The following is a 14,657-nucleotide window of genomic DNA, read 5'->3' on the forward strand; positions in this document are numbered from 1 at the left end:
ATATAAGAACAACAACAAGTTTCTCGAATATGAAAATATTTCAGCACATTGAACCAGTGACTCGGATGGTTCTTCAACCAGGAAGCGATTACATGGGTAGCAGGAGCTGCGTTTAAGGGACTTAATGGTTTTTTAGGTTAGAGGATCATGGGAAGTGTAGTAAGGACTTCAGTTTCAAAGGGACCAGAGAGAGGGCAGACATAGGAAAAACCAATATTGTAGTTGTAAATTGTTGTAGCTGTGTTAGAAAAAACCAGTTCTCCCAAGTGCTAACAGAAAGCATTGAATCATAAATTGTTATAGGCTCAGAAAGCTGGAATAAATTCTGTTGAAATTTTTATAAAGGACCTCTGTCCAGAAAGGATAGATTAAATACAGTTGGTGGTGAAGTATTTATTGCTGTTAGAAGTAGTTTACCTTGTAGTGAAATTGAAGTAGATAATTCTTGTGAGCTAGTATGGGTGAGATTATACTTGCTGAATAAATTAATAATTGGTTTCTTTCACTGACCCCCCGCCCCAAAGACTCAGGTGACAGTTGCTAAACAGTTCAAGGAAAACTTGAATATCATTTCAAACCGGGACCCAACTCATCCATTTATAGGTGGTGGTGATGATGTGTGTTCAAAGAAGGTAGTAAGCATGAAACATCATCCAAAATCATACTGAATGCCTTCTCAGAATATTAGTTTGAATGACTACTTCAGGAGCCTACTCAGAGTGTAAATGATTCCAAAAACATACTTGACCTAGTAGCAACAAATGAGCCTGACCAAATAAGGAGCATCATTACAGACACAGGAATTAGTGATCACAATGTTGTTGTAGCTAGACTGAATACAGTAACATCCATACCCACCAAAAATAATCGCAAAATACATCTATTTAAAAAAATGTACGAAATGTTGCTTGACACCTTCCTAAGAGACATTCTCTACTCCTTCCAGTCTGACTGTCTAAGTGTAGACCAGATGTGGTTTAAATTCAACAGCAATTGAGAAATATATACTAAATATATTAATAAGAGTTTGTGCTGATCTCCCACAGTACACAAAACAGGTTAAAAAAAAAAACCATGCCAAATTTAAAAGAATGTAATATCCTCAAGATTGATGAAGTTATTCAGAAGCTCACAATTTAGCACGAACTACAATATGAGACGCTTTTGATAGTTCTCACAACAAATCTCTGCCTCAAAATCTGGCAGTAAACCCAAAGAGATTTTGGTCATATGTAAAGTACACTAGTGGCAAGATGCAATCAGTACCTTCACTGCTCAATAACGATGGTGATCTTATTGATGACAGTGCCAGGAAAGCAGACTTACTAAACATGATTCTCTGAAATTCCTTCACAAAAGAAGACAAAGTATACTCCAGAATTCCAATCGAGAACAACAGCTGACATGAGTAATTTTGAAGAAGATATCCTCAGAGTAGCAAAACAGCTTAAAATATTTAAGAAAGGCTTGACTTTTGGTCCACATTGTATACCAGTCAGGTTCCCCTCAGAGTATGCTAATACAATAGCTCCATACTTAGCAATCATATACAACTGCTTGCTCATAGAAATATCCATACCCAAAGACTGAAAATTTGCGCAAGTCACACCAATACCAAAGAAAGGAAAGAGGAGTAATCTGCTGAATTACAGATCCATATCACTAACATCAGTTTGCAGTAGGATTTTAGAACATATATTGTGTTCAAACATTATGAATAACCTAAAAAAAATTATTGGCAAATAGCCAACATGGATTTAGAAAATATTGTTCTTGTGAAACACAAATAGCTCATCATTCTCAGGAAGTAATGAGTGCGATCGACAGGGTACATCAAGTTGCTTCCACATTTTTAGATTTCCAGAAACCTTTTTACACTGTTCCTCACAAGTGACTTCTAATTAAATTGCATGCCTATCTTCAGTCTCAATTGTGTGACTGGATTTGTGATGTCTTGTCAGAAAGGTCACAATTCATAATAACTGATGGAAACTGATGTCGACTAAAACAAGTAATACCTGGTATTCCCCAAGGATATGTTATAAAACCCTCTGTTGTTCCTGAGCTACATAAACAATTTAGGAGAAAATCTGAGCAGTCCTCTTAGATTGTTTGCAGATGATGCTGTCATTTACTGTCATGTCAAGTCATCAGATGATCAAAATTGATTGCAAAATGACTTAAATAAGATATCAGCATAGTGCAAAAAGTGCAAGTTGACCCTAAATCATGAAAAGTGTGAATTCATCCACATGAGCACTAAAAAGAATCCACTAAATTTCAATTGCATGATAAATCACATAAATCTAAGCTGTAAATTCAACTAAATTCTTAGGGATTTCTGTTTTGAATAACTTAAACTGGATCAATAACATAGATGATTTTGTGGGGAAAGCAAACCAAAGATTGTGATTTATTGGCAGAACACTTAGAAAATGTAGCAGATCTACTAAAAAGACTGCTTACACTTTGCGTGTCCAACCTCTTCTGAAATATTGCTGTGTGTTGTGGGATCTGTATCAGATGGGACTGATGGAGGACATCGAAAAGTTTAAAGAAGGACATACTTTGTATTATTGTGAAATAGGGAAGAATGTGCCATGGATATGATACACAAACTGGGGTGGCAGTCATTAAAACAAAGGCATTTTTCACTGTGGCAGGACCCTCTCATGAAACTTCAGTCACTAATTTTCTCCTCAGGTGGTAAAAATATTTTGTTGACGTCCACCTACATAGGGAGAAATGACTGTTGTAATAAAATAAGGGAAATCAGAGCTCACACGAAAATATTTTAAGTGTTCATTTTTCCTAAGCGCGTTTCGAGAGTGGAGTGGTAGAGAAGTAGCTTAAAGGTAGTTTGATGTACCTTCTGCCAGGCACTTAATTGTGAATTGTAGAGTAATAATACAGATGTAAGTGTATATGTCAGTAATGCTTAACAACAGATTTGTAGGAAATGCAGTTCCAGTATTTGTGTATACACAATAATATATGAGTGTACTGGTACTGAGTAGGCAATTCAGTACTTTATTAGCTGGGTAGACAGTACACTGTGACACTCAAGTCAGAGGTACAGATGGAACTGAAATCAGAGTCAAACACGTTGTTGTTGTCTGCTGCTCAGGGCATATGATAATGATATTTACAGTGAGAGATGATAAATAGTTGCTATGTCACTTATTGGATTTTGTAAAATGCCTTGGAAACTTCAGGGTGAAAGACTCAGATATATTTGTGAGTTTTGACATTGTTCCATTATACACTAGGGCATCTCTAAGAGAGGCACTGGAGCTTATTGATCAAAAATCCAGTGAGAAGACTATTGACCTTTTGAGGCATGTCATGACCTTCACATATTTTTCGCTTAATGAAAATTTCTATCAACAAACAGGAATCACAATGGGCAGCCCACTCCTGCCTGTGGCCATGAATTTGTATATGGAGTACTTCGAGGAGTAAGCCCTGGCATCATCCAAATGGAAACCCATGCATTTTTTCTGTTATGTGGATGAGATGTTCATCATCTGACTTCATGGAAGGGACAAACTGTCAACTTGCTTACACATTTGAACTTCATACATCTCAAAATCAAATTCACTAAGGATACCGAAGCTGAAGGAGGATTACCATTCCTGGATGTCATGGTCAAGAGAAGGGCTGATGGCCTCCTGAGCCATGGTGTGTACCAGAAGAAAAAGCACACTGACCTGTATTTGCTCACAGACAGGTGCCACTACCCTGCACTAGTACACAGGACACACAACACCATTTCATATGCAGAGAGTCTGCACCAGTAGGTGGAACACATCAGAACTGTATTCCAAAAAATTGGGTACCCTGAATGGAACCCCACCACAATAGTACAAGCTGTAGAGACAAGAAGTCATGGGGGATGTGGCAGCCACTGTCTTTATACCATACACAGGGCACTATGAGAAAAAATCAGATGCATATTGAAGAGTCACCAAGTAAAAACTGTGAAACTTCCTGGCAGATTAAAACTGTGTGCCGGACTGAGACTCGAACTCGGGACCTTTGCCTTTCGCGGGCAACTGAGCTACCCAAGCATGACTCACACCCCATCCTCACAACCTCACTTCTGCCAATACCTCGTCTCCTACCTTCCCAACTTTACAGAAGCTCTCCTGCGAACCTTGCAGAACTAGCACTCCTGAAAGAAAGGATATTTCAGAGAGGTACTGGCAGAAGTGAGGCTGTGAGGACGGGGCGTGAGTCGTGCTTGGGTAGCTCAGTTGGTAGAACATTTGCCTGCGAAAGGCAAAGGTCCCAAGTTTGAGTCTCGGTCTGGCACACAGTTATAATCTGCCAGGAAGTTTCATATCAGCGCACACTCTGCTGCAGAGTGAAAATCTCATTCTGGAATTAAAAATTGTCTTTTGCCTGCCCAATAAAGTATGAGTATTGTTGGGAAGCATCAAAGATGATCTTGGTTTGCAGAAGGCCGACGTATGCCAGGTTCCATGTCAATATGGAAAGGCATGTATTGGTCAGACAGTGCACACCATTGAAGTTCATTACTGAGAACATCAGAGGTACACTTGACTGATGTATCCCGAGTCAGTGGTAGCAGAGCACTGTTTGTCTGAGAATCACCGACGGAGTATGAATGTACCGATATCTTCAGGTTCCAATTACTGGGGCAGTGTTGTTAGAGAGGCTATAGAAATTTGTACCAGGGACGATCTCATTAACTGAGGTTGTGGCTATAATCTTGGCAAGGCTTGGCAACCAGTACTGAGTTTAATTAAAAAGACTGTCAGCAAACAAAACAATCTGATGGCCAGGGTGAACAGAGCACCTACATCAATGCTACCACATATGCCAATGCTAGTGTCTTTTTGACCACCAACACGTGGCCACAGGCATAGACAGAGGGGGCAGGGTGTATTAGTTGTCCCCACGCCCTCACGAGCTCAGTTCGTCAACTAAAGAATCACAGTTACTCTCTTGTTCATAATTAGTAAATGTGGAATCTACCTGTACTTTAGCAGTGATCCAGTTATTAAACCAAGACATTCCCACTTCGAAAACTGTATCATTATCTTTGGCGGAACAAATTAAATCAATTTGTATTTAGGCACAAGTTTAGTATTATTTGTTGAAAGCACCATGTCTGATTGTGGTTCAAACAACATACCTGTTGTCTGTGGTACTATTACTAATGCATTAATGGATCACACTGTCAAGGCAAAAATTAGAATTACAGTGAATATGGTTGAATAGTTCTAAGAGTGAAATGATGAATGAAATACAAATGCAACTATTTAGGTAGTTAGTTGGGTTTTCCCAGAGTAATACCTGACAATATTCTTTTTGTTTCTGCAGCCAGATTGTGAAGTCATTGTGTCACAATATTTCCACAGTCAACCTGGCCATCATCTTCAAGTGAGTAAACTGTTGCATGAAGTCGCCAGAACTGAATTCAGACTGCAAATGGCAGATCCTTTATACACTGCAGAAGACCAATAGCGCATGTGCAAGAAACTGTCATAACTGCTGTCTAGTGTGAGAAAACATATAGCACAGCAGTGCTGGAAGTTGGTGAAATTGATAAATCAAAAGCTATTCTGATGGCTGAATCAAAGATCGTTGTCTTTTAATGTCTGATAAAACAAGAGTTTCAAATGTGATGTAACACTAGAACAGTGGGAGGCGTCAAAATGACCCGTGTCATACGTTTTTCGTTCATTGTCATATCCAATTTATTTACTTTGTTAATGAAATTATACGACTCTTTCTAATTTTTTCTCCTCTTTCTGAAGATGTTTTAGTATTTACAAAATATTTTAATTTTCTTTGCCATTTCATTCAGTATACGTAGAATGCCGGAAGTGGTCAATTTGACCCCAATGTAATTTCTCTTCTGAATATAAGTAAACTATCCAACAACACAGTGGCAAGAGTGAGCAGTAACACAGAGCAGTTGCTCCTCATTGTTACAACTTGGCACGTGTACATTCCAGTCTGCCACAGCTTATGTTGTGTCACTCAGGCAGTTTTTGTCCGTGAAATGTTTTTGAACATGTATCGTCAGCATGGACTTTCTGATGAAGAAATGTTACATCTCTTAGAGAATTCTGAAGTTGAATCGGAAACTGACTTCACTGATGAAGATGATGATTATGTACCTGACAAGTGAAGATGAAGCCTTTGTGAACGAGGGGCGATTAGTGGAAGAGGTTTCAGATGCTGATATATGTCAATCATCACCTCTTTCACCAGAGCAGGTACAGCTGGAAGCATCAACAAAGATGATTGCAAGGGATGGAACTGTGTGGGAGATTGGAAATTATTCATATTCTGGAAGGCAGTCAGCTGTGAATGTTCTGCAGGATGGGAGGAGATCCTACTGCTTGTGCTTGCCAATGAGTAGACAGGTCTGCCTTCTATCTTATTATTAATGAAGCAATGCTATGCCTCATGAAGAAATACACAGAATCAAATGCTCAAAAAGTACTAAAAAACAATGACTGGACTGTGTCACTTGAGGAACTGGAGAAACTGATAGTCATCTTGTATGTTTGGGGTGTATGTCTGTGGATGATCTCTGGACACACTCTTGGGGGCCTGCTTTTATTAAGGACATTATGCCAAGGGACAGATTTCAGGGGCTTAGATTTCTCCATTGTGGCAGCCATCAAATTCGCTCTTGTATCTGAAATATGGGGAAAGTTCTTCGAAAACAGTATTCACACTTGCCGCCCTGGAGAAAATGTATCAATTGACTAGCAACTGTTACCATGCAAAGCAAGAGGCAGGTTTACTGAATTCATGTCCAACAAACCAGACAAATACACTCTCAAATTCTGGCTGGCTATTGATTTAACGACAGAGTATATATGTAACACTTTCCCATACCTTGGCAAATAGGATATATATAGAGAGAAACAATCACTTGGAGAATATGTCGTTCTGCATCTCATGGAGCTATTTGTAAATCAAGGAAGAAATTTGACCATAGACAATTTCTTTAAGTCTCTTCAACTTGCTAAAAAAGTCAAAGAAAAGAAAACTTCATTAGTTGGTACAATGAACAAGATCCACTGTGAAATCCTCGATGAAGTAAGGAAACCAAATGCTGAAATACGTTCCACCACAATACTACACAATAGTGGTGACACAGACTGCACCTTGACTGTATACCAAGGAAAGAATAATAAAAATGTCATTCTTCTGAGTACGCTGCATACTGCAGTAGCAATAAGCAAGGAAGGAAAGAAAAAACCTGAAAGCGTAACGTTCTACAATGCAACAAAGTATGGGGTGGGTGTGGTTGATCAAATGATCTGTAAATATACTACACAGGTTGCATGTAGGAGATGGTGAATGCATGTCTTCTACAACATACTGGACATGGCGGCAATAAATGCATGGGTCATCTGTAACATAGTAACGAACAAGAAAATGAAAAGGAAGTAGTTCATACGTCAACTGGCAATTGTACTCAACAGAATGAAAGAGCAAGAACATCAGGCAGAGGAAGAGAATATGGGACTGATATCACCTAGAAAGTGGAGGAAGTGCCAATTCAGAATCTGCAAAGACAACAAGACCAGTGTAAAGACTACAAAGCCATGCAGAAAATGTGCACGTTAAACAGAAATCACCTGTGCTAAATGCGTCTTATCAGCTTCAGATGACTTTAGTGAAAAGTAATACAGAGCTGTTTGTAAACACAGGTGAGAGTAAAATGGACCAAATATACTGAATGTGTCTTGAAGATTGTATGAATAGTTAATAAATTAAAATTTGTAATTAAGAAACTTATTAGCAATAGTGACAATAAATTTGTATGATACATTGTTGTTCAAATAAATTAGTAATTATTGTTTATAATTTAAATAATTGTTCTGATTACTAGAAATAATGTACGGATTAAGAAAAACACCAGAGTACTCGTTTAAGTCAAATAGGAAAATATTTTATGTGGTGTCAAAATTACCCCTTTCCACCTTTTTAGGAATGTCAGAAACTCTGCCATTCTAGTGTTAAAGTGTAACCCTTGTCTTCGTTTATAATATTGTCTGATAGTTGAATCTCAGTTGATTCTTTTAAAAAACAGTCCCAGTAGTGAGATGCAGGGGCATCCACTTGTGTCTTTTCATGCAAGCTTGTCAGCTTTGATATAGTGTCAGTTTTTACCTGGCTTCCTCTTGAAGAATCCTTGCAGTTAATTGGTGAAAAACTGAACAAGGGAATAACTAAGTTTTGTTGCAATGTGCCGAAGGCAAAGTTCTTTTCATTCAGCGGCAAAGTTTTTGAGCAAATTGATGAAGTGGGTATGGGGAGCCCACTGCCCCGATAGTCACCATTTTATATATGGAGGATACTAAAAACACGGCACTGAGGAAGGAATTTTTAAAACCTACTTGTTTTTGAAGGTATGTTGATGGTACATTCATGGTATGGCCACATGGGAGGGACCTACATCTACATCCAAATGATTACTCTGCAATTCACATTTAAGTGCTTGGCAGAGGGTTCATCGAACCACAATGATACTATCTCTACCATTCCACTCCCAAACAGCGTGCGGGAAAATCGAACACCTAAACCTTTCTGTTCAAGCTCTGATTTCTCTTATTTTATTTTGATGATCATTCCTACCTATGTAGGTTGGGCTCAACAAAATATTTTTGCATTCGGAGGAGAAAGTTGGTGACTGAAATTTCGTAAATAGATCTCGCCGTGACGATAAATGTCTTTTCTTTGATGACTTCCATCCCAACTCGCGTATCATATCTGCTACACTCTCTCCCCTGTTACATGATAATACAAAACGAGCTGCCCTTTTTTGCACCCTTTTGATGTCCTCCGTCAATCCCACCTGGTAAGGATCCCACACCGCACAGAATATTCTAACAGAGGACGAACGAGTGTAGTGTAACCTGTCTCTTTAGTGGACTTGTTGCATCTTCTAAGTGTCCTGCCAATGAAATGCAACCTTTGGCTCACCTTCCCCACAATATTATCTATATGGTCTTTCCAACTGAAGTTGTTCGTAATTTTAACACCCAGGTACTTAGTTGAATTGACAGCCTTGAGAATTGTACTATTTATCGAGTAATCAAATTCCAATGGATTTCTTTTGGAGCTTGTGTGGATCACCTCACACTTTTCGTTATTTAGAACTGCCACCTGCCACACCATACAGCAATCTTTTCTAAACCGCTTTTCTTAGACCATTTTAACTGCCTTCATTCCAGCATCAAGTTCATAATGGATGTTGAAATGGCTGGGAAGCTTCCATTTCTAAATGTCTTGCTTTACAGAAAGGATGGTGGGACACAGTGTTTATCAAAACCCCACGCTCATGGACCATTAATTGCATGCATCGAGCTGTCATCCATCATTCCAATGCATGTGGGTCCTGTGGCCATTGGTAAGAAGAGTATATGCCATTTCAGATGCAGAAAGCTTCACACAAGAGCTGGATCATCTCAAAGTTGCGTTTGAGGGGAATGGCTGTACAGACAAACAGACCCATCATGCTTTCCAGTTTGGACCTTCACGGGAACCATTAGAAGATACTTGTAAATTGGTGCCTGTCCTACCTTTTGTTGGAAGTGTATCTTCAAATATAAGAAGAATTTTAAAAGGATATGAGATCAAAACTGTTTTTCATCTGATTAGAGCCAAGATTAGAGCGCTCCTTGGCTCAGTGAAGAATGACTTGGGATTGAGGAAGCCTGGTGAGTACAAAACCTCCTGCCACAGTGAGAAAGCTTATATTGGTCAAACAATTCATACCATTCAGGACTGATGTGTTGAGCACCAGACCACACACATTTGTTTCAACTTGAGAAATCTGTGGTGGCAGAACACAGTCTTACCAAGGGACATAAAAAGTTGTGAGGAGAGATATAAGTAGTTGACCCTGTGTCTTGCTATTGGGGCTGTGTTTTAAAAGAACCAACTGAAATTCGACCATTGGACAATGTTATTATATTTTCACTTGTTCTGGAGGGCAGTTATGATTATTTCTTGTGCACATGCTGTTGGCCTTCAATGATGTACAAAAGAACCACTGCTTGCAGTCTGCATTCATTTCCAGTGAATTCATGCAACAATATTCACACCTGAAAATGGCACCCAGGTAGACCACAGAAGTATTGTGTCAAGATGTCCTCATGATCTGGCTGCAGACCTGAGAAGAATTTTATAATACAAATGCATTTCTTGTACTAACCTGAGGAATAAGTTTTAATTACACTTGTGGACTTAATGTAACAGCTGCAATCTACATTTGCACATCACATTCATGTGTGCACATGGCTGAAAAATAAACTCACACTTGCACTCATTCACACAACCCACATCTACAAAGATTATATAGGTGTCTGGGACTGGCGCTCAGTATATGGCCATGCCTTGGCCTCGAAATTTGGACTGCGACCTCGCACTACTTATTGGATTTAAGAACAGCTGAAATCTAACAGACATTTTTACTTAAGTTTGTGTGACAGTCCCTGTTGAGATATTCATTTACAGAGTAGAAGGAGTTGTCTACCAAAAAGTCATTCAAACTCTGTTTAAACTGTGCTTTAACTGAAACCAAGTTCTTAATGGTTGCTGGCAATTTATTTAAAATGTGTGTTCTTGCATATTGGACCCCTTTTTGAAACAATGTAAGTGATTTTTGGTCTTTATGTAGATTGTTCTTGTTCCTAGTACTGATACTATGAGGGTAGTTCAATAACTAATGCCCTACATTTTTTTAAAAAGCCATTAGTATACATAGACAAACGTCTTTGTTGGTGCTTCACATTTCATTTCGTTCTGTGTGCCGGTGAAGTTTCAAACCGTTCTGGTAGATGGCAGAGCCATGGTGACAATCTTCTGGTATTGTGATGCTGTCATTCTCATGGATGTGATGCTAAGAGGGTCAACCATCAATGCAGAGGCATACTTGAAGACTCCAAATAAACTCAATAACCATTTCCGATGTGTTCGATCAGATAAGAATCCAGCAGAGATCTTGCTCCAACATGATAATGGACCCCGATGTGCAAGCCTGAAAACCAGGGAACACATCGCCAAATTGGGTTGGACATCATTGCCTTGTCCATTCTACAGCCCAGACCTGGCACCCTCAGTCTGGGCTGCTTAAAGATTCTTTATGGGGAACACACTTTGAAGATGACAGGAGTGTCAGTCATGCAGTGAAAACATGACTACACCTACAGGATAAGAGTTTTTACCAGCACGGAATGCATGCTCTTCCACAACGTTGGCACACAGCTATAGAAAGAGATGGAGACTATGTAGAAAAATAGGCCATGGACAAGACATGTTGATGTATATTGTTGCCAAATTCTGACTCTTAACAATAAAAATGTTCTGAGAAAAAAAAATGTGGCCCATTACCTACTGAAAGACTGTCATATGTATTGAGCTCTTGGTTGGAAATAGAGAAATATTATTTGCAACGAATTTGATTAACGAATAAATATACTGAGAAACAGTGGTTAGAATACCCTGTTCCTCAAACAGCTTTCTATGTGATGTTCTTGAATTTGCACCACAACTCTAAAAGCCTTTGCTCAGTTTGATGAGTTACCCCAAAATATGATCCCATGTGACACAATAGAATGAAAATAAGAAGTTATTTTGTATGTCATACCTTTGACATCACTCACATTACAAATGCAGACTTTTTTAGGCACTTCAGCAATTCTGTGGCATTTCCTTCCCAATTAAATTTGTTATTGAGTTTAATCCCAGAAATTTAACACTATCAATCTCTTCTATCTGCATGTCTTCATATGTTATACACATGCTGGAAGGAAATCTTTTACAGCGTGTAGCAGGTCTTTTCAAACTGTAATGACAGTGAACTAGCTTCAGACCATTTATTAATGTCGGTGAAAATATAACACTCTCTTTCTCCTCCCGAACAAGCCGTGAAGGCCCAATGGTACCGACCAGCAGCCTTCTCATCCTCAGCCCATAGGCATCACTGGACGCAGACTTTGAAAGGCATGTGGTCGACACAGCTCTCTTGGCCATTTGTCAGTTTTCCAGACTGGAGCTCCTACTTTTCAACCAAGTAGCTCCTCAGTTTGCCTCACAATGGCTGAGTGCACCCCACATGCCAACAGCACTCGGTAGACTGGATGGTCGGATGGTCACCCAACCAAGTGCTAGCCCAGCCCGACAGTGCTTAACTTCGGTGATCTGATGGGAACCAGTGCTACCACTGCGGCAAGGCCATTGCCAATGTAACAGACAAGGAGTTTATAATGTACATCATAAAAATCAAGGGACTTGCACTTGAGGAACACCACATGTAATTAATTCCCATTCAGATGAAGACTGAATGCTTACTCCACAGATATTTGTTTCCTGTTCGTTAGGTAACACTCTAACCATTTTGCAGCACTGTCAGTGACACAATATTCTAATTTACTTAAGAAAATGCTGTGATTCTTACACTGAAAGGCTTCTGACAAGTCACAGAAGATGCCAGTAGCCTCTAATTTGGTATTTAATGAATTAAGAACTTTCTCGCTGTACATGTAAATAGCCTTCTCTACAGGGTGGTCCACTGATCATGACTGGGCCAAATATTTCACGAAATAAGCATCAAACAAAAAAACTACAAAGAACGAAACTTGGCTAACTTGAAGGGGGAAACCAGATGGCACTATGGTTGGTCCGCTAGATGGCAGTGCCCTAGGTCAAATGGATATCAACTGCGTTTTTTTTTTAATAGGAAATCCACATTTTTTTATTACATATTCATGTTGTACGTAAAGAAGTATGAATGTTTTAGTTGGAACACTTTTTTCGCTTTGTGACAGATCACGTTGTAATAGTCACAAACATATGGCTCACAATTTTAGACAAACAGTTGGTAACAGTTAATTTTTAAATTAAAATACAGAATGTAGGTACATTTGAACATTTTATTTTGGTTGTTCCAATGTGATATATGTACCTTTGTGAACTTATAATTTCTGAGAATGCATGCTGTTACAGCGTGATTACCAGTAAATACCACATTAATACAATAAATGCTCAAAATGATGTCTGTCAACCTCAATGTTTTTGGCAATACGTGTAAAGACATTCCTCTCAACAGTGAGTAGTTCGCCTTCAGTAATGTTCGCACATGCATTGACAATGCGCTGATGCATGTTGTCAGGCGTTGTCAGTGCATCACGATAGCAAATATCCTTCAACTTTCCCCACAGAAAGAAATCCAGGGACATCAGATCCAGTGCAGGTGTGGGCCATGCTATAGTGCTTCAACGACCAATCCATCTGTCATGAAATATGCTGTTCAATAACTCTTCAACCCCACGTGAGCTATGTGCCAGACATCCATCATGTTGGATGTACATCGCCATTTTGTCATGCAGTGAAACATCTTGTAGTAACATCAGTAGAACATTACGTAGGAAATCAGCATACATTGCACCATTTAGGTTGCCATCGATAAAACGGACGCCAATTATCCTTTCTCCCATAATGCCGCACCATTCATTAACCGGCCAAGGTCACTGATGTTCCACTTGTCGCATCCATTGTGGATTTTCCGTTGCCCAATAGTGCATATTATACCAGTTGACGTTACCACTGTTGGTGAATGACGCTTCGTCGCTAAATAGAACCCATGCAAAAAAATCTGTCATTGTCCCATAATTTCTCTTGTGCCCAGTGGCACAACTGCACATGATGTTCAAAGTCATCGCCGTGCAATTCCTGGTGCATAGAAATATGGTACAGGTGCAATCGATGTTGATGTAGCATTCTCAACACCGACGTTTTTGAGATTCCCGATTCTTGTGCAGTTTGTCTGCTACTGATGTGTGGATTAGCCACGGCAGCAGCTAAAACACCTACTTGGGCATCATCATTTGTTGCAGGTCATGGTTGATGTTTCACATGTGGCTGAACACTTCCTATTTCCTTAAATAATGTAACTATCTGGCGAATGGTCTGGACTCTTGGATGATGTCGTCCAGAATACCGAGCAGCATACATAGCACACGCCTGTTGGGCATTTTGATCATAATAGCCATACATCAACACGATATCGACCTTTTCCGCAATTGGTAAATGGTCCATTTTAACACAGGTAATGTATCATGAAGCAAATACCATCCGCACTGGTGGAATGTTACTTGATACCACATACTTATATGTTTGTGACTATTACAGCGCCATGTATCACAAAGCGAAAAAAGTGGTCCAACTAAAACATTTATATTTCTTTACATACTACATGAATATGTAATAAAAATGGGGGTTCCTATTTAAAAAAAAACGCAGTTGATATCCATTTGACCTGTGGAAGCACCATCTAGAGGCCCAACCATAGCGCCATCTGGTTTCCCCCTTTAAGCTAGATGAGTTTCGTTCTTTGTAGTTTTTTTGTTTGATGCTTATTTTGTGAGATATTTGGCCTGGTCACTATCAGTGGACCACCCTGTATATAAGAGCCCTTGTTGGTGCCATGAAGGATGTTCAATACCCCTTTGGTCCAGTTCTTCTGATCCTCTGATCCAAAGGCAACTAGGCATGACAAGCCACATATCAAAATGGTAGCAGAGCATGTTTCCCTTTGGACGTGGGGGATTAATCTAAACCCAAGAATCATTCGTGTCTTGATTGTTGGTAGTAATATC

The 14,657-nt window shown here is 39.4% G+C and overlaps 1 protein-coding gene and 1 pseudogene across 1 annotated transcript in view; one reads left to right on the forward strand and one right to left on the reverse strand.

Moving 5' to 3' along the window:
• Positions 1-14,657, forward strand: part of LOC126160538 (neurogenic locus notch homolog protein 1-like) — a 76,013-nt gene that overhangs the window by 14,392 nt on the left and 46,964 nt on the right. The window lies entirely within an intron of this gene.
• LOC126163751 (5S ribosomal RNA) lies at positions 12,117-12,242 on the reverse strand (annotated as a pseudogene).

This window comes from Schistocerca cancellata, chromosome 2, assembly GCF_023864275.1.
Source record: "Schistocerca cancellata isolate TAMUIC-IGC-003103 chromosome 2, iqSchCanc2.1, whole genome shotgun sequence".
Lineage (NCBI taxonomy): Eukaryota > Metazoa > Arthropoda > Insecta > Orthoptera > Acrididae > Schistocerca > Schistocerca cancellata.